Genomic DNA, 18,784 nt, shown 5'->3' with positions numbered 1-18,784 from the left:
ACAAACCAGATGCTCTAGTGAACAGCATAGCTGATTACATACTGCAACATCTTTTCTTCTGGCCTTGACATAAAGCATTACTCTGCTGAGATTCATACAGAATGCTGGGATCCATACAGAAGCCGTACTGTCACTGGTAGGTGTTGTAAGGCTTCGGCCCCTTTCTGGTCAATGCTTCATTCCCTAGTGATGTCAGGGTGAGACTGCGCCCTGGGACCACCTAGATGGTTTTGAGCACTGCCCCATCTCACCTGCCATGTCTTTGCTGTTAATTGATGGGGAGGCAGTTCCCTGTTGGTGGTCCCAAAGGGGTCTTGACCCTGGTCTTTCTTCTTGGGGCTCCAAGCCTCCCCTTTACCCCACCCTTACCACATACATGGCCTGGGAAGACGCTGCTCCCTGTAGTCTTTCCTGGGATGATCTCTGCTCATCCACGGTCAGGTCTTTCTGGCTGTCAGTCTCTCCCAAGTTGATCCCTGGTCTTCAGATCAACTTTTGGGCAACTAAACCTGCCCCAGCCCAGGGTAACTGTAACTTAGGATAATTCTCAACTGAAAAAGGTGTTCGGCATCTGCCAACAGGCACCTGGGATTCTGGCTCCCAGGACTCCTCTGTCCCCTGGGATGGGAGAGGAAATCTTTCCATCTTCTGTAAGTTTTCCCCAGTGCCCAGCTGACTAGAAGCTAATCACTCTTGGTCCCACCACCTGGTGGTACTTGCCACTTCCCCAATCCTTCAATCCTCCCATCAGTCTTCCCATTTTGGGCTCTGCCTCCCCTACACCCCACCTAATGCCAACCAATGATATTGAATCCTTGTCTCCTGGGTTTGGTCACGGTGTTGGTACATGTGTCTTGGCCTTTCAGATCAGTATAAATGTGTGCGGATGTCAGACCTAACAACTGACCTTACAATTCTATCTGTGGTGTTAAATTTACCTCCATTTGTACATCAGCCTCCAGGGTCACCCCCTCCTCACTCTGCTTTAGCCATAGTGGGAATGACCTAGCCTCTTCCTCACCCCAGGTTACCTTGACTCCCAGTGGGAAGGGCTCCAATGCAGCCGCCACCTGCTCCTCCCTCTTCAGCGGGCTGCTCATGGGGCTTAGCCATCGCTTGTTGCTACTCCCCACCACAGTTCTCCGACGTGGCTGCAGCTTTGCCCAGACTTGTGATGGAGAACTGCTTCTTCCTGCTGTGGCTCTCCAGTGATCCTCAGGTCCCAGAGCCCAGACTCCTTGTTCCTGCAGCCGGGCTTGCCTGGCTGACGCTTGAGCTTCCTTCCCTGCACTCGGGGCTGCCGCCACCTGGCTCCGCTGCCTGCATCTCCTGGTCGGCATGCTACTACTCTCTCCCTGGCCAGCTGATTCTTTCCCCAGCTGCTCTTTGAGCATCCCACACTTCTCTGAGGCCCCACCCCTGGGGCTCACCGATTCACAGGTTAAGGCAGCTGTGGAACTGCCGGGCCTGCGTCAGCATTTCCCCACAGCTGCCACTTGTCTCCTTCCCTGCGATACATACTGGGACGCGTCAGGAGGGGTCCTGGGACATATCGGAGGGGCTTTTGCCTCCCCTCTCACATGTACAGAAAAATTATTTTCTTATCCTGATGTTTCCTGTTCCTTTACATTTTTCTGATTGTTTCCCCTTCTCTACCACATTAAACAGACAACTGCTTTTGTCTTTAAAGATTTTTCCCAGCTATTCCCCTCCACCTATCATTTCTCATTCCTGAGTCTAGCCTCTCTTTGGCTCATGATCTCATCAACCATGCAACTGTCACCCACTTGATACATTTTTAAATGAGCACTTCTACGCTTTCTCTTGTGCTACCATTCACAGAAGGGAGGAGCTCCCAATGAGCATAAATCTGCACTGTGACATCCATTGATACACTCTTCCAGCCCTCCTTTCCTGAGATGCTTACAAAAACTTAATGCCATTATTATTAAAATCCTAAACCATAAATGACTTGTCATTCCAATTAACATTACATATTTTAAAAATAACATTTGAAGCAAGAAGGACCTTTCTTTTTTGCAATACTTTAAGATAGTTCTGGAAAAAGTGTGTTACTGATAAATATGCAGCTAGCTTAAAACTAATTCTACAGCATAAATAATAAAAACTTTAGTACCTGTGGCAGTATTTCAAGCTATTCCAAGTTGAAGATGGTCATGTGAACTATAATCAGATAGAAAAAGAAAAGCATTGGCCCTATAAAGGAGGATAAGGTAGCTGATCAAGCAATTACAAAGTCATAACTCAGAGTCTTTATCTTGGAGAAGAGCAATATTTCTATAAAAGCCAATCTTCTTTAGTTGAAAAATTCCATTAAAAGATTCAATTCTAAAATTGTAAGCTATTGTCTAGAAGTGGTGAAATACTGCAGTGTTGCTCATGAAGTGAAGCTGAGGTGGACCTCATAGAGATTTTTGTACCTTACTATATTTCCTTTGCATTTAAAAATGGGTTGTTTAAAGCAGGGCTGTTTAAACTGCCAGCCTGCATGCAGTTGCTTAAGTGTTAAGCTGTAGCCCCTGGTCTGGATGCCACTCCCCTCTTCACTCTTTTGCTGCTGCTACCAAAGTGCTGGGGCTCCCCCACCCTCTTCTAGCTTCCACTGTCAGTCCCCACCCCTGGAAGCAGGGTGGAGGTGTGGTCCATGGGTCTAAGGGAGCCTGTGACCAGAAAGCTTTGGGGGTCTCAGGGACTCTGTACAGCATCTGCACTGGTGCGATGCAGCAGGAGTCACTCTCTGCATGGTAGGACCAGACTGCATCGTATCCATGCACACAAAGGGCCTGCACAGTGATGCACATCTTTACATCAGGGTCATGGGATACATAGGGGGCCAGCACAGGGCAGCAGATAGGGGTGATCCCATGACACATCAGGGGCCATTCAGTGGGGGAGGGAAGGGACTTTCATGCCATGACACTTGGCCTGCACAACATGCAGCCATGGGGGTGGCCTGTGTGCGGTATGGCTGGGGATGGGGGCAGGGTTGCAAGCCCAAGCTGCTTAGAAGTTGGTCAGCCCCAGTTTAAAAAAATTTTATAAGTAAATTGCTTGAGTGAAATCCTGGCCTTGCTGTAGTAGTAGTTTAAATATTGTCTTCATCTGTAGTAGTTTAAATATTGACTTCAATGAGACCAGGATTTCTTTACAAGTAGCGCCTGCATCTGGAAACACAACTCTACCAATGTTGAGTAGGGTGGAAACATGGGTTCCTGGATCTGTTTGTACATTCAGTTTGGATGGTTGCTCATACCACAATAGTATGTCATAGTTTAATCCTGTTCAGTTTGTGATGCATTTTAACCCCCAGATCCTTTTCTGCACAAGTGCTGTCCAGCCAGCCATTTCCCATTTTGTATTTATGCATTGGATTTTTCCTACCTACCACAGTTTTTTGCACTTATTGAATTGCATCCTATTTATTTCAGACCTTTGCTACAATTTGATCCGGGTCATTTTGAATGCTTCCAAAATGCCAAAGCCAACCTCTACCAGTATGGTATCATTGATAAATTTAAATAACTAACTTAATACTGGTTTTCTGTTTGTGCCATCATCCAAGTCAAAACATGAATATAGTTAGTACTGGGCTTAAGGCAGACCTCTGTGGACTCCCCCTTGATATATCCTTCTGATTTGACAGTGATTTATTGATAACTTCTCTGAATATGGTTTTCAAAACTGTTATGCCCCCAATTTACAGGAGTTTCATCTAGCCCATCATTGCCTAGTTTTCTTATAAGAATGTCACCAGATACTGCCAGAAACCTTATTACGCCAATATATATCACATCACCTATATCCACAAAGCCTATTATTCAGTTATAGAAGGACATTTTTTGGTTTGAGATTTTTTTTTTCTTGAAAAAGCCATGTTGGCTCTTATTTGCCATCCTGTTATTTTCTAGGTGATCATAAATATTTTATTATTTGTTCCAGCATCTTTCAGCGAACTGAAATTAGGCTGATTGGTGTATAATATCATTAGACTACCTTTTTCCTCTTTTAAAAAAATAAGCACTATGTTTGTCCCTTTTCCAGACTTGTGGAACCTCATTCATTCTCCATAGGTTCTCAAAGATAATGGCTAACAGCTCTGAGATTATTTCAGTCACTTCCTTAAGTTCTTTGAGTAGATTTCATTAGGCTACTGGAAAACATCTAACTTACATAAATAGTCTCTAATCCACGGGTAGGCAACCCCCGGCACGAGTGTAGCATGCCAATGAATTTTGTTGGGCATACGTGCCTCGAAGCAAATTGCAGGGAAGGGGCTGGAGCTGCTCAGCCACAACAAGGATTGGAGCCCTCGCAGGTCCCCCAGCATCCACCCTGGCATGCCAACAGCTTAGAAGTCGAGGTTGCAGGTGTTTTTGGCAATCTGCCCAAAAACGTTGCCAACTCCTGCTCTAGTCAGTTCTTTCCCTCTTTAGTTCTTTGCTTCTGGTCACCAGTATTAATTCTGGTAGCCACCTGATCGCCATTTACTTATTTGGTGCAGACTGAAGCAAAAAGGGCTTTGGTTGTCTCATTATCATCTATTAACTATTCCTTCCCACTGAGTGGTGGACCAACTCTTTCCTTGGTTTTACTCTTTCTACTAATGTTTTCATAGAATGCTTATGTTCTTTGCGAGTTGTATTATTTGGTGCCTTGGCCCTTCTAATTTTATACCTATATGCTTGAGCTCTTCTATTACCATATTTACGTGAATCCAAGACAAGGTTTTTTCCATGCATTTTCCATGTATGGAATCTAATTGGTAGGAGGAAATCATCTTAAATTCAGTCATTTTGGATTTGGGTAAGTGCAATATATTTAGACTTAGTAATATTCTCTAGTTTTTCTTTTCTATAATTCCTTCTTATGTTTCCAGTCAATGAGGAACATGTGGTTTAGCCAACTGGTTTCTTACTGCGCTTCCAGTCTTTTCTTCACATTGGAATAGTTTGCACTTGTACCTTTAACAGGGTTACTTTTAAGAAGCTCTTCTGAATCTTTTTTCCCCTAGGGATATTACCTACCAGCCACAGGCAGATCCATGGGGTAATACAGCGGTGTAGTTGCAACTCCTTTGAAATCTGGTCCACACAAAGTTTAAAACTAACTGCCTAGTAGTGGCCACAGAATTTCTATTCAGACAGTGATGAAGGACTCAGCTGACTTCATGCCTTATTATAATCTATCCAATAAACTCTTTATTCCATAGGTAATGATGACCCTTTCTCCCTTTTAATGGTCTTGATGTTCCATTAACCAAGCTTCTGTTGTCTGTTACCTGATCCTGGTAATGTAGCTCCTATTTCGCAGCCCTGCACACTATGTTTAACTCTAGCTAGAAACGTTAACTTGGATGTGGAAACATTAACTCGGGTGTGGCAATATCTTTCAGTGAAGTACTAGATCAGGGGCGGGCAATTATTTGGGCAGAGGGCTGCTTACCGAGTTTTGGGGAGCTGTTGAGTGCTGTATGGGTAGCCCTGCCCCTTGGCAGTTGCCCCACCCTGGTTGCCATATTGGGACCATAAGTCCTGCCTCCAACCCCTGACCTTTGGCACTGGAAGTCCCTCCCCTTGCCCCAGAAGTACTTTTGGGAAGAAGGATGTTGCAATCTTGAAACTGGAAAAAAAACACATTATATACAAAAAAAATAAAACATCTACTATAACTTATTTTAATTTTATTTAACAATATTTTTTACTAATTTGTGTTTACAGACTGTATCTAGAGGTGACTGCATAATAGCTCAAAATACTATCGTACTGTATATTGTGTATGGGCAGTAAGGGGATGTATGTGATGGGGTGTGGTTGGGGAGTGTGTATGTGTGTGTCTGGTGGGGTATGTATACAGTGGGTGGGTGTGGAGGGGTGTAGGGTATGTGGCTGGTGTGGGAGAGAGAGTGAGAGAGATGGAGCCAGGCTGCCAGCCCCATCGCATGCGGCTCTAGAAGACTGCATGTAAGCCTCACACGATGCAGCCAGGCAGAGCCCATGCCCAGACTCTGTGCTCCTGCTGCCCCACCCTGGGTCCCTGCTGATCCTAGATGGCTACCACCATTTCCCTGCATTCTCTCCTGCACGCTTGCCTGCTGCTCCCTGCATCCTGCCCCCCCCATGTCACTTGTTGCAGCTGCTGCCACTGCCTGCACCATTCCCTGTGGCCCACGCCACTTCCCACACCGCTCCCCGTGGCCCCTGCTGCTCCCCACAGACCCCGTGTCTCTCTGTACCACTCCCTGTGGCCCCTGTCGCTCCCCACAGCCAACACCACTTCCTGTGCTGCTCCCCATGGCACCTGCTGCTCGTCACACTGCTCCCCTCCTTCCAGCCAGTCGTCCCCCCCTGCCCAGGTAAATCTCCAGGCTTGAGGCCGGAAGGTGCAGAGGCTTCCGGTTGGGGGCTGAGGGGATGGGGGGGATGGGGTCTGATGGAGCTAGGCCGGCTTTGCTGCTCAGCCACTGGGTCCTGGTACAGGCTCCTGCTGCTGGTGGCTGCCTGTTATCTAGACAAGCAGCCAGGGGCAGATAAAAATTAATTTTCTAAGATTTTTAGAGGCCCTACAGGCCAGATAGAATGGGCTAGTAGGCTGGATCCAGCCTGCATGCCATATTTTGCCTGCCCCTGTACTAGATGCATTGTGAAGGTACTCAAGAAGGCTAGATTCTACATAAGAATTGATGCTTACTGGACATGTCTACATGTGCCCCCCACAACACGCTACCACGCCGTCATTTAGTACTTGCTGTCATTTAGTACACTGGGTCAGACCATAGGTCCATCTTGCCCAGTATCCTCTGTCATGCACCAGTAGAGAATAGATGTTGAAAGGGAGAGTGAACTGGGTATGATCAGGATTTTTTTCCAGGGTTTTATGAATCTGAAAGAGATGCATTTAATTCAAATGACTACAAGAGTAATGAAACAACATCTTAAGATTATTTTGTCTAGTTTGTTGTGATTTTTAATACATAATATATGATATAGCAAATGAATGCACATTCCAATAGAGAGAAACTTGTTTTTTCTTTGATCTTAAACTGAAGAATAAACCCCTAGGCCCCTAGCATATTAGTAAAACTTTAGTTTCTTTTTAGCTACAGAAAAAATGTGCGTTGTGTTATATTTGTGATGATGCACCACAGCATCTACACCACCCTTTTTAAAATCCTAATCCACCCATGCCACCAGTTCTCGTTTTATTTCAGTTCAGATAAGAATCATATATTCCATGTATTCTACAATTGCATGATCACTGTAATCTAAATTGCCTTTCACCTTCACATTTTCAACAAGATCTTTCCTATTGGTCAGAATCAAATAAAAAAGAACCTCCTAGTTGCTTTTCCACCCTTTTTATAATTTTCCCCCCCCCAGCATATTCCAAGAACTTGGGCAGTCTGTGTCCTCTTTTATTTCTCTCTCAACAGATGTCTGGGTTTAATATCTCCCATTATAAGTAGGTTCCAGGTGTTGGATGACTCTGTTTGATGATCTACCTAGTCTTCCTGGTTTGGTGTTCCACCATAGCCCCATGACTGCTCCCACTAGGAATGCACTTTTTCTTTGCCCATTTTATTTTTACCCAAATAGTTTCAGCAGAATTGATTTGTATCAAATATACTAGTCCTATGCCATGAAATCTGTTGTGCCACATAAGCCATACCATCAATTATATACTAATGCTTCCAGTTCCTGATTGTTCCCTATACCTTTTGCATTAGTACCTCCTGCACAACCATGCATTCAGCTCCAGAATGTGTCATTTGCTGCCTAGGCACTTACCCTCAACTGGAAAGACTGAAGAGACCCCAACACTCCGGCACCCTCATTTCAACAATCTTGTCATCCCTTTCAGAATGGTTAGAGGTTCCTAATAAAGTATACACACTTAATATCTGATGCTTTGAGAGAGATAAGGTGGACTATTTCCCTTCTTCATTCCCATTGAGAATTGAAAAAAGCAACAATTTAGCTGTAGGAACTACCTTATTATACAGATTTCTAAAGTTAGGAGCCTTGAAAACAACTAAAAGCTACAAGTTCAACTCAAATTTATTTTTGAACTACTTAGTAACAAAGAATAATTAACAAGCAAGCAGAAAGAACATGCAATTACTGTGTATTTACAAGGTATTTGCCATGTGGTTATAGTATAATTACAGGGATTATATCTGCCCTGTAGAATAAGGGTACATGATGTACAGCTTGCTTTATTTTGTGCTACTGGCTTGATCCAGCAAAGCATTGTACAGTGCAATGTTATTTAAACAAAGCAATTCTTTCTGCTGTAGGTAAGTGAGCCACAGGTAGGAAACTGCATATGAATCTACAGACAATGCTTTTCTTTAAATTATCTCCACAGATTCTCGGTAATCAAGCTGAAAACGTTGCTTTTTGAGCCAATGCTGTTCCTATTTTGGACTGCAGCCTTCAAAGTAGTATTAATGAAGCTGGAGATGTAGAGTTGATACATGAAAAGTTAGAAAATAGATTCACATGCAGTAGATGTAATTATTTTTAGTACAGGTAATTTTTCCCCTCCTGTGTGTGAAAGAAAATAGGCTACTTATTGTGTTTTCTTTTGGACCAGTAATATATTTTCTCTTTGCTATATTATTACTGCTTACCTATGCTATTGTTTACACTTTGAATGCTTACTATATTTATAGTACATAAAGACAAATTTGGGGAACAAAAGGAAAATCAAGTCTCTACCCAAGACTTAAAATACTACAAGTACCAGTTTCTGTCATTTATAACTTTATAAGTATCAGAATGTAAAAGGAGATATATTTCATAATTTAATCATCGTGAAAAAAATTCAACTAAATATAGCAAGTGTAAAAAAAAAAATTGTTCCTTTGAATTCTTTGCATTCTCATTTAATTAGGTGTTACGAACTAGGAGTAAAACCAATGAACAAGATGTTATTATGTTTACGGTCAACTTCTAGCAGAAAGAGGAAAACATTTTTTAAAAAAGGAGTGGAGATTAATTTTCCAAAGTGACTGTACCTTTAAACATGCACATGTCAACAAGGCTGCACTATATGGGCATGGCAGCGATGGGAGTAACAATGGAGACTGACAGCTTTTGAACTCGTGGCCCAGAACAATTGAGTGATTCATGACTTAAAAATAATTCTATAGTTTATTTATATGTTTCACAAAACTACCTCAGCTACAAGGGAGTATACTGTAATGGACTATTTTGGATTATTACTTTTCTGTATACATTCAGGATGTCATTTAACTTTAAAATAAGCATCATAGGTATGGCGACCCAAACCAACATGTAGTAAGCTGGGAGAGAGAAAATACTTCAAATATAGCCCAAAATGGACATGGAGCCTGATCCAAAGCCCAAAGTCAGTGGAAGTCTCTAAATGCCTTCACTGGGCTTTGGATTACGCCTATGGACAATTTTAAATACGTACAATTAGTAGTGCTGATTAACATCTGTAAAATGAGACTGGCTTCATATAGGTAACAAGATTTTAAGTTTAGCCCTTTATGTATAGTTATACTGGTTATTTGAAGATGGATACTATACTGCTTTGGGAAACTAAATAATTGAACATGTGTGTGGATTTCATTTAGATCTGCCAAACAGAAAATGTTCAGCATAGAAGAGTATGGTCTAAGGGCAGACTCATCTGATTAGTATGGAGAAAAAAGGTGGGCAGCTCTCCTAAATATAAGCTATTACTGTATTACAATAATTTTCTTGTCTAGAGGGACATGATTTATGAGTAAAGTGATAACAAAGTTTGCGAGAAAGACCAGCAATATGACATAAGGCATGACTTGCATTGTATTAATTCCCACTTAAGTGTTGGCTGAGTGCTACCACATCACCAAATTAAATGCAAATCAATACAATATAATTCTCATGCTAGAATGCCTCACAGTGATTTTAAATATTATTATATGTATTATACAAATTATGCACTAACTAGATCAGGAGCAGAACCAAATTTCTCTTTGCCAATCAGATCACTTGGATTAACCTGCTGGTATTATGTTAATAAGACTTAAATTCTGAGGTCTTATAAATTACTAGCAAGTTGCCCATCAAGAATGACCGGGTGGGGGGGTTGTTTTATTAACCAATCAGAGTGCTCCAAGAGTGTGACAGACAGACAGACAGACAGACAGACACAGCCCTTTATTATATAAGAATACTGCAGTCACAATGGTTGGAATTCTCACTGATGAACAGTAAAATTCACAGTCAAGCCATGAATTTGATGACAACTCTTATGACTTGGTATCATCTGCTAACTCATTTGGCCCTACATATTTTATAATTTTTATAGGTTAAGAATCCTGTTCTGGCTGGCTGAGGATCACTTAGGCCCCTAGCACATGTTCATTTAATAGCACCATGAGATACGATCCCCGATAACAACAACTGTGCCTCCTGTCATGCCACATGTATATGGCAGGAGTTGCAGTTTTGGGATTGGGGAAGAGATCCTATTCATGCCCTTCATGGTCACCACTGCACAGGAAACACAGAATCAGGATCCCAGGCTCCCCCTGCACCAGCAAATTCAAAGCTGGATGCCCACTGGTCTATGGCCAGGGGTGATAATCAGCTGATAGTCAGCCCTGAGGCCACAGCTATTTTGAGACCCTGGTGTGGTCCTGTGGCCAGAGCCAACAATCAGCCCCTGCCACATTTTCACGTTAAGGCACCATACAAACAAGCCCTAAAAATGTTCCATGTTATATGTAGAATATTTAAATGATGTTGGTTTGCCATTTCATGTTGCCTAAAATTGGGTGCACATGTAGCACCCTTGCCATTTATGTTGCAATTAGCATGTTAATCATGGCTTAAATGTAATGTGTAGAGAAAACTTAGGCACAAATTGCATCTGGGAAAACTAAAAGATGCAGCTTGTCACAATAAGTTAAATTACTGCTTGCACTTGTGAATTTCTTGTTCTACAGGCTAAGTATAGACAATCAAAAATCCCAAGACTGAATCGACTCAATCTTCACAGGTTAGTTTAAACTGCATAGATTGAGCCAATAAGCAAGTGAACAGACTTTCACTTTTGATTCTGGAAATGCAGCCACCTGCCTGCAGTGGCCCAGGTCAGAAGCTGGAAGGGAGGGGGGTGCTAAAGCATGCCTCCCTGCTCAGCTGGAGCAGACACCATGGGCCAAGGCTAGCCCACCCACCCTGCAAAAGGGAGTTTGCAGGCGAAGTGTAAAGCATCCTGGGATGCTCTGAGTTAACTTGAATCTGGAGGGCACCTGGGACAGAAGTTCAATAAACCTATTTAACCTAAATCAGTTAAGTTTGGTACTATATCCAACCAGGTTCATCTTAAACTGGTTTTGGCCATTTTGGCTGCTTGTATACACCACGGTTTAAATTCAGTTTAGTTGTCCCTAAATTGAAACGGTGGGTTTTTAAAAATACTGCTTCAATTTAGGCAAAATGAAACTGAACTAAACCCCTATGGCATGCACGCAAGGGTGGGGACCTGACTCCTTGGCGGTGGGGGGGGGGGGGGGCAAGCTGCTGGCGGGCTGAGCAGTCCCTGAGCTACATGGGGGCCCTCCAGGCAGCCCCCACCCACAGGCACCCAGCCTGGACAGTCCTGGGGTGCACTGCAGCTGTGGAGGGAAGCACTGGCCCTCCCATGGATATGGAAGGAAACACTGGGCCCCTACACACCTCAGGCAGGCAGGCAGGCTCAGGCAAGGAAAAAAAAAAAAGATCAGGTTCGCTGTTTGTTTGTTTTTTTGTAGCCCAGGTATACTCAAGTATATACTCCCCTTCTCCAATTGAAGGGAATTGTTAGCTGGCAGGTGTGCTTTGGGGGAACTGCAGACTGATCAGTTTCCCTTCATCCCTATAGACCCAGGCCAGGACAGTCAGGGGACTTAACTATATACAAATGTATTTACATTAATTTTTCACAGGGAAAAGAAACATGGAGTTATATATATAATATCGAAACAAAGTCCTTCCCACGGTGGGAGGGACTAGCCCCAGCCTAGCCATGGGGAGGTGGCTAAGCCGGAGCTGAGGAGGGTCTCGTCCCAGCTCCTACACTGCCCAGCCCCCCAGGGAGCCACACAACCAGAACCATGTGAACAAGCTGTGCAAACAGGTGCGCTTGTCTGCCCGGCACATGAGTTAGCGTGGAGTTTGCTCAGGAGGGTGAGCGGGAGGGCCAGCGGCCCTGCCTGTGAGCACCCTTGGCTAGGCATTCCCAACCATAGCTGGCCTACCAGTGGCATGCCAAGGATGGGCACACGCCGCAACCCAAGGGTCCCCTCAGGGCCTGTGGCCCCCCTCTGGTGCCTTAGAGACCTCCACCCAGATGGAACCCATGGTTCCGGGCGCCACGCAGACGGAGCCCCTGGTTCTGGCTGCTGTCACTTTTTCAGGCTCTGGAGTCCAGGAGCATAGACACCTCACCTTGTGAGGTCTGCTCTCTTCTGGGGTCTCTGGCATGCCAGCTGGAGTTGCTCCAAACTGCAGTCCAGAGACTGCGTGCCATCAGGGACTGTGAGCAGGAGATTGACTCCTACTGTCAGGCCCTTCTTCCCCGGGAGACGGAGGGAAGACCACGGTCTCCCTCCAGGATAAGGGAGGACTCAGGGACCTCCCATTCTGTCCAGCCAAGGGGTTGGACAAAAGTGGTCAAGGGCCCCAAGGCCTGCCACACCAAGGTCTCTGCCCTGCTGGAGCTTTGCAACAGGTATGAACCTCTTGTAGCCCCAGCAGAGCCTGCTAAGTTGCCAGCTCCCACAGGCAACGCAGGCTCACCTGTAGCTACCGCCCCTGCTCTCTCCAAGACAAAATGCAAACTGTTTGTCATGGGAGACTCTATCCTGAGGGGGACAGAGGGAACAATCTACCACCCCAACCCCTTATCCCGAGAAGTTTGCTGCTTCCTGGGAGCCTGTATTCGAGACATTGCAGAGAGGATCCCTAAGCTCCTCCAGCCCATTGATCACTACCCTATGTTCCTTATCCATATGGCCATCAATGATATAGCTCAGAGCGCTCCCAGCCAGGTCATGAAGCACTACAGGGGTTTGGGAGCGGGGCTAAAGGGTCTGGGGGTCCAGGTGGTGTTTTCTTCGATCCTCCAAGTCTCGGGCTATGGGCTGAGGAGGGAGAGGAGGATCCAGGTAGTAAACCAAAGACTGTGGCACTGGTGTCATTGGGAAGGCTTTTGCTTCCATAAGCACAGTCCGCTTTTTGGTGAGAGAGGCAGCGAGCTGCTGGAAAGGGATGGCCTCCACCTCTCTCTACTGGGGAGGAGGCTCTTCTCAGCCAGACTGGCTGACCTGCTCCACCGGGCTTTAAACTAGGCCCGCCAGGGGACAGGAGGACTACCACCACTGCTGGTCCACTGAGCAACCCTTGCAAAGCCAGCAGGTCAAGGCACTTAAGGGAGCCCATCCCTGCCCCAGCCCTGGAATAATCTGTAGGCAAGGCAAGGCCCTCAAGGGGACACTTGCCTGCCTGTACGCGAATGCCAGGAGCTTGGGGAATAAACAGAAGGAACTTGTCCTCCTACTTAACACAAATAATTACAATGTCATGGGGATAACGGAGACCTGGTGGGACTCCACCCATGACTGGACCACGGGTATAGATGGCTATACCCTGTAAAGGAGAGATTGAGTGGACAAAAGGGGCGGGGGTGTAGCTCTCTATATCAAGGAGAGCTACGCGTCCCTGCAAGCCAATATTGGCAACCAGAGTGGATGACTGGAGACCCTCTGGGTTAAAATCTGTGGGGAACACGGCACAGGGGACACGATGGTGGGAGTCTACTACAGACGGAGGAGGAAAACTCTGCACTGGTCCGGACCTGCAGGGAGAGAACCAGGAAAGGCAAGGCTGCAACAGAACTCCAACTGGCTACTAGTATCAAGGATAATAAAGCGTCCTTTTTTAGATATGTGGGGAATGAGGGGAAAAGCAAGGGCAACATTGGACACCTGCTAAACCAGATGGGACAACTGACGACTAATGCCCAGGACAAAGCCAACCTACTAAAAGGGTACTTTGCATTGGTCTTTCACCAGTCCCATGGGATGCCTCTGCCCATCACAGACAGGGAGGCCCGAGTGAGGGAGATTCCCTGCCCTCCATTAATGCTGACCTTGTGAAGGAACACCTTGAGAGGCCAGACATCTTCAAGTCAGCTGGCCCTGACAATCTATACCCCAGGGTACTCAAGGAGCTAGCAAGCATCATACCTCAGCCACTGGCACGGATCTTTGAGAACTTCTGGTGCTCTGGTGAAGTGCCCAAAGATTGGAAGAAGGCCAGTGTGGTGCCTACATTCAAGAAAGGGAGGAAAGTGGATCCAGCAAACTACAGGCCAATCAGCCTGACATCTATCCCGGGGAAGGTCTTAGAAAAGATTATCAGAGAGGCCATTCTTAATGGACTGGCCAATGGCAACATCCTTGGGGATAGCCAGCATGTGTTTGTTGTGGGGAGGTCTTGATTGACCAATCTTATTTCCTTCTATGACCAGGTGACCTATCACCTGGACAAGGGAGAGGAGATTGATGTCGTATATCTTGACTTTAAAAAAGCCTTCGATCTGCTACCCCATGATCACCTCTTGGCAAAACTGGCCAACTGTGGCCTTGGGTCCACCATGATCCGCTGGCTGGGGAATTGGCTCTGTGGTCGGACCCAGAGGGTGGTGGTTGACAGAAGTCAATCGTCATGGTGCCCTGTGACCAGTGGGGTCCCTCAAGGCTCTGTCCTTGGACCTATATTGTTCAACATCCTCATCAATGATGTGGACATTGAAGTCAGAAGCAGACTGGCCAAGTTCACTGATGATACCAAACTCTGGGGTAAAGCATCCACACCTGAGGACAGGAGGGCAATCCAGGATGACTTGACAGGCTCAGAAAATGGGCAGACGAGAACCTGATGGTGTTTAACACTGAAAAATGCAAGATTCTCCACCTTGGGAGGAAAAACCTGCAGCATCCTTATAGGCTTGGCAGTGCTATGCTAGTTAGCACTATGGATGAAAGCGACTTGGGGGTTGTGATTGACCACAAGATGAACGTGAGCCATCAGTGTGATGCTGCAGCTAGTAAAGTGAGCAAAACACTGGCTTGCATCCATAGATGCTTCTCAAGCAAATCCCGGGACGTCATTCTCCCATTGTACTCAGCTTTGGTGAGGCCTTAGCTGGAATACTGCATCCAGTTTTGTGCTCCACAATTCAAAAAGCATGTGGAGAAGCTTGAGAGAGTCCAGAGAACAGCCACGTGGCATGATCAGAGGTCAGGAAAGCAGACCTCACGATGACAGGCTGAGAGCTATGGGACTCTTCAGCTTGGAAAAGCGCAGGCTCAGGAGCGATCTGACGGCCACCTATAAGTTATAAGGGGTGTCACCAGGATCTGTGGGAACATCTGTTCACCAGAGCGCCCCAAGGGATGACAAGGTCTAACTGTTATAAACTTCTGCAAGACCGTTTCAGGCTGGACATAAGGAAGAATTTCTTTACTGTCCAAGCCCCCAAGGTCTGAAATAGCCTGCCATCAGAGGTGGTTCAAGCACCTACTTTGAACGCCTTCAAGAGAAATTTGAATGTTTGTCTTGTTGGGATCCTGTGACCCCTGCTGACTTCCTGTCCCTGGGGCAGGGGGCTGGACTTGCTGATCTTCTGAGGTCTCTTCCAGCCCTAATGTCTATGAAATCTATGAAATAACACAAACAATACCATCTGGGTAAATGCTATAAAACTTTACATCAGTGCTCCAGATACAGATAAGTCACAGGTGAGTATCTGATCTGAAACAGATGAACCCCAAAATAAACATGGATAGCCAACAGATAAACTATAGATAAGTATAGGTGAACAATAAATAAGCCACAAATAAATACAAATAAACAACAGGTGAACTAATAGCAAAAGGGGTCCCAGCAGAGCCCTAGGACTCTACTCATCTACTAATTTACAAACATTAAGAGTTCATAAAATATAAGGCATGACATTACACCACTTATGGCATAAGAACCTCGAAGATAAACTTTATCCCACAGGGAACCCCCAATGCCCCTGGGCTTTTTCCCAAGCCCTTCAAGGAAGCTAGTAACTTCAGTGGGACTGCCACTTTCAGAAGCCCTTAACTAACCAGGGGGGACCCTCCCCTGTGGGAATCCTTTTTTCCCTGCAACTCATGGCTCCCAAGCCTGGAGGGTGGCCCTCGCCCTCTGTGCCAAACCGCTCTCTCACCTGTGGTGGGCTTCGGGGGGGGGGGCAGTTGCTGTCCCCTGGAACAGGGCTCCTCATGCAGGGCTTCTGGGGCCTCTGCCTCAGCCCTGTCTGCTGGCTCAGTAGCCCAAGCACCCTCTGGCTCCCTGGACTCAACCTTTTGCTATGTGTTGGAGGCCTGGGCCGCCTTGTGCAGCACCCGACTCAGTCTACTCCCAGACCCTCCGTGCAGCGCCTCCTGCACCGAGCTCCCAGCCTCATTCTGGGGGTTGAAAACCTGAGCCGCCCAAGCACTCCAAAGATCCTGCTCTGTGCACCAGCCTGTGCACTGTGTCTCTGGCCGCATGCCAGAGACTGCGGACCCACACTGCCTCATGCAGCTCCCAGGGTCTGGACGCTGTGTGCTGTGCTGTGCACCGAGAGCCTAGCCACTGGAGCCATCCACCATTCCCCACTGACAGAAGTCTTCAGGGGTGCTTCTGAGCTACTGCTTTACCCTGCTTCGCAGCTCTTCTCTCTTCCAGATGCATCTCCCCTGTGCTGGGCACACAGCTCCTTTTATACTCTTCAGGGCTCTGCCCCTGAAGTCTTCCAGACTTGACAGTGTCGCAGTCTTCAGTCAGATCCAGGGTAGCTCTTCTCTCCCTCCCCTCAGGAAAGGGGCATGACTTAACTCTTCTTGCTGCCTTCTGATTGGTGGATGAAATCCACCAATCAAAACAGCAAAATCTCAAACCTGGGACTCAACCCAAGCTCTGAAAGGCAAGCCTGCTACATTTTTTTTCTTCAATGGAGCCTGCTTGCACAAGCTGCCGCCAGGTCCCACAGCCCCTGAGCTGCACGGGGCCCACCAAGTCCCAAGCATGTCGGCTTCCAGCTTCCCGTGCACTGTTGCACTTTGTCAGGTAGCAAACTAAAACACCTCGGAGGTGCTTTATCTTGCTATGTACCAAAGTAATTTAAAGTGGAAGATGCCGCCGAATGCGCAAACATCAATGCCATTAAAGTGGTGCAAAAGGGCATTTAAGTTGCTTTAAAGGCCAATTTTGTGGCGTGTACAGAGGCCCTTTGAGAGCAGTTCAGGTGTACTAAACTTTCATTGCGTTACAGATTTGAACCAGTTTCCAATCACTTATATCAGTTTATGTGTAATTTCTGTCCCTAGCCACAATAACGTATATATCCATTTGTTTTTTAATTTGGGTTTGAAGATTAGGTGCTCAAATTGTCAGAGAGGTGGCTAAAATTGATATTTGGATCGAATGAGCGTTAAGACCAAAACAAAGCAGGACCAGTAACTTAAATGAAAAGGGAAAATACTCTAATAAACCTAGAGGTGCCTCAGATCTGATTGCAGAAATCAAATGGCCTAATGGTAACTTTATATTGCTACCAATAATTTAAACGCACTGAACTTTACAAGTTATGGAGGCATATTCCACTAAGAGGGAAGACTGTGCATAAAAGTTATGTAAGTAATTATGTAAATATTATGTAAAGATGTGTAGTTTTTACTTAGCCTCTGGCACACACTGCTCTAGCATATTCCATGGTAGAACAAGATGCCAAGAGGAGCCCCAATCGCCATTTATATTTGACCTCCTTTAATGCATATTCTTATTTCCACCCCAACCACAAAACTGAGTAGTAGTTCCTTTAAAACTAGGAAGTACCATCAAGAGTAATTGGTATTATTTAGTGAGATTTAGCACTAATAATTCTTTTATATAACAGATTCAATTTCTATACCCGTGTGTGAGCAGAGTTCACCTCGTGGTCCATCTCAAAAGATTTCAGAAGGGTAGTGCAGAAGTGACTGCCTCAGGGACATAAAACTGGTGCATTAAGTTTAAGAACATAAGAAATGTCACATTAAGTCACATCACAGGTCCCTCTAGCACAGCATCCTGTATCTCTCAGTGGTTGAGAGTGCATGCTAGGGGAAGGAGTATTTTTGCAAGGCCTATCCAAACTGAGCAGTTCCTGCTCTTCTTCCCTTGCAGCTTCCAGCATTTAGAGGCCTAGGAAGTCCTAGTGTGGAGTTCACAGCACTAGCTATCATATATAGGTCCAGTCTGATGGGCCTATATATACATAAATATACATATAAATACATAAATAATTTAGCCAGAAAAGAAAGACCAAGAAAGCTGTGGGTCCAGCTAGGGTTAAATAGCTAGGGTGAACTCTTAACAGAAGATGCAAAAAAGGCAAAACTGCCCAACAACTACTTTTCCTCAGGCTTCACAAAAAAAGCCAAGATGCAGAGAGACAGCTAATAAGGATTATTTGGATAAGGAAGGACAAGCTGAGGGATGAGATAAGAAAAGAAACAGTCAGGAGCTTTGGATGGGTCTGAATGAATTCAAATCAGCAGGGCCTAATGAACTTTTAACCCAGGATATGGAAGGAACTGGCAGAGGAGATCTTGGAACCCTTGGCAATAATATTTGTGAAGCTATAGGAGACAAGCAAGGTACCAGAGGATGGGAAAAGGGCCAACATAGTGCCCCTTTTTAAAAAA

This window comes from Alligator mississippiensis, chromosome 12 (genome assembly GCF_030867095.1).
Source record: "Alligator mississippiensis isolate rAllMis1 chromosome 12, rAllMis1, whole genome shotgun sequence".
Taxonomy (NCBI): domain Eukaryota; kingdom Metazoa; phylum Chordata; order Crocodylia; family Alligatoridae; genus Alligator; species Alligator mississippiensis.
Note: the sequence above shows the minus strand (reverse complement) of the source record.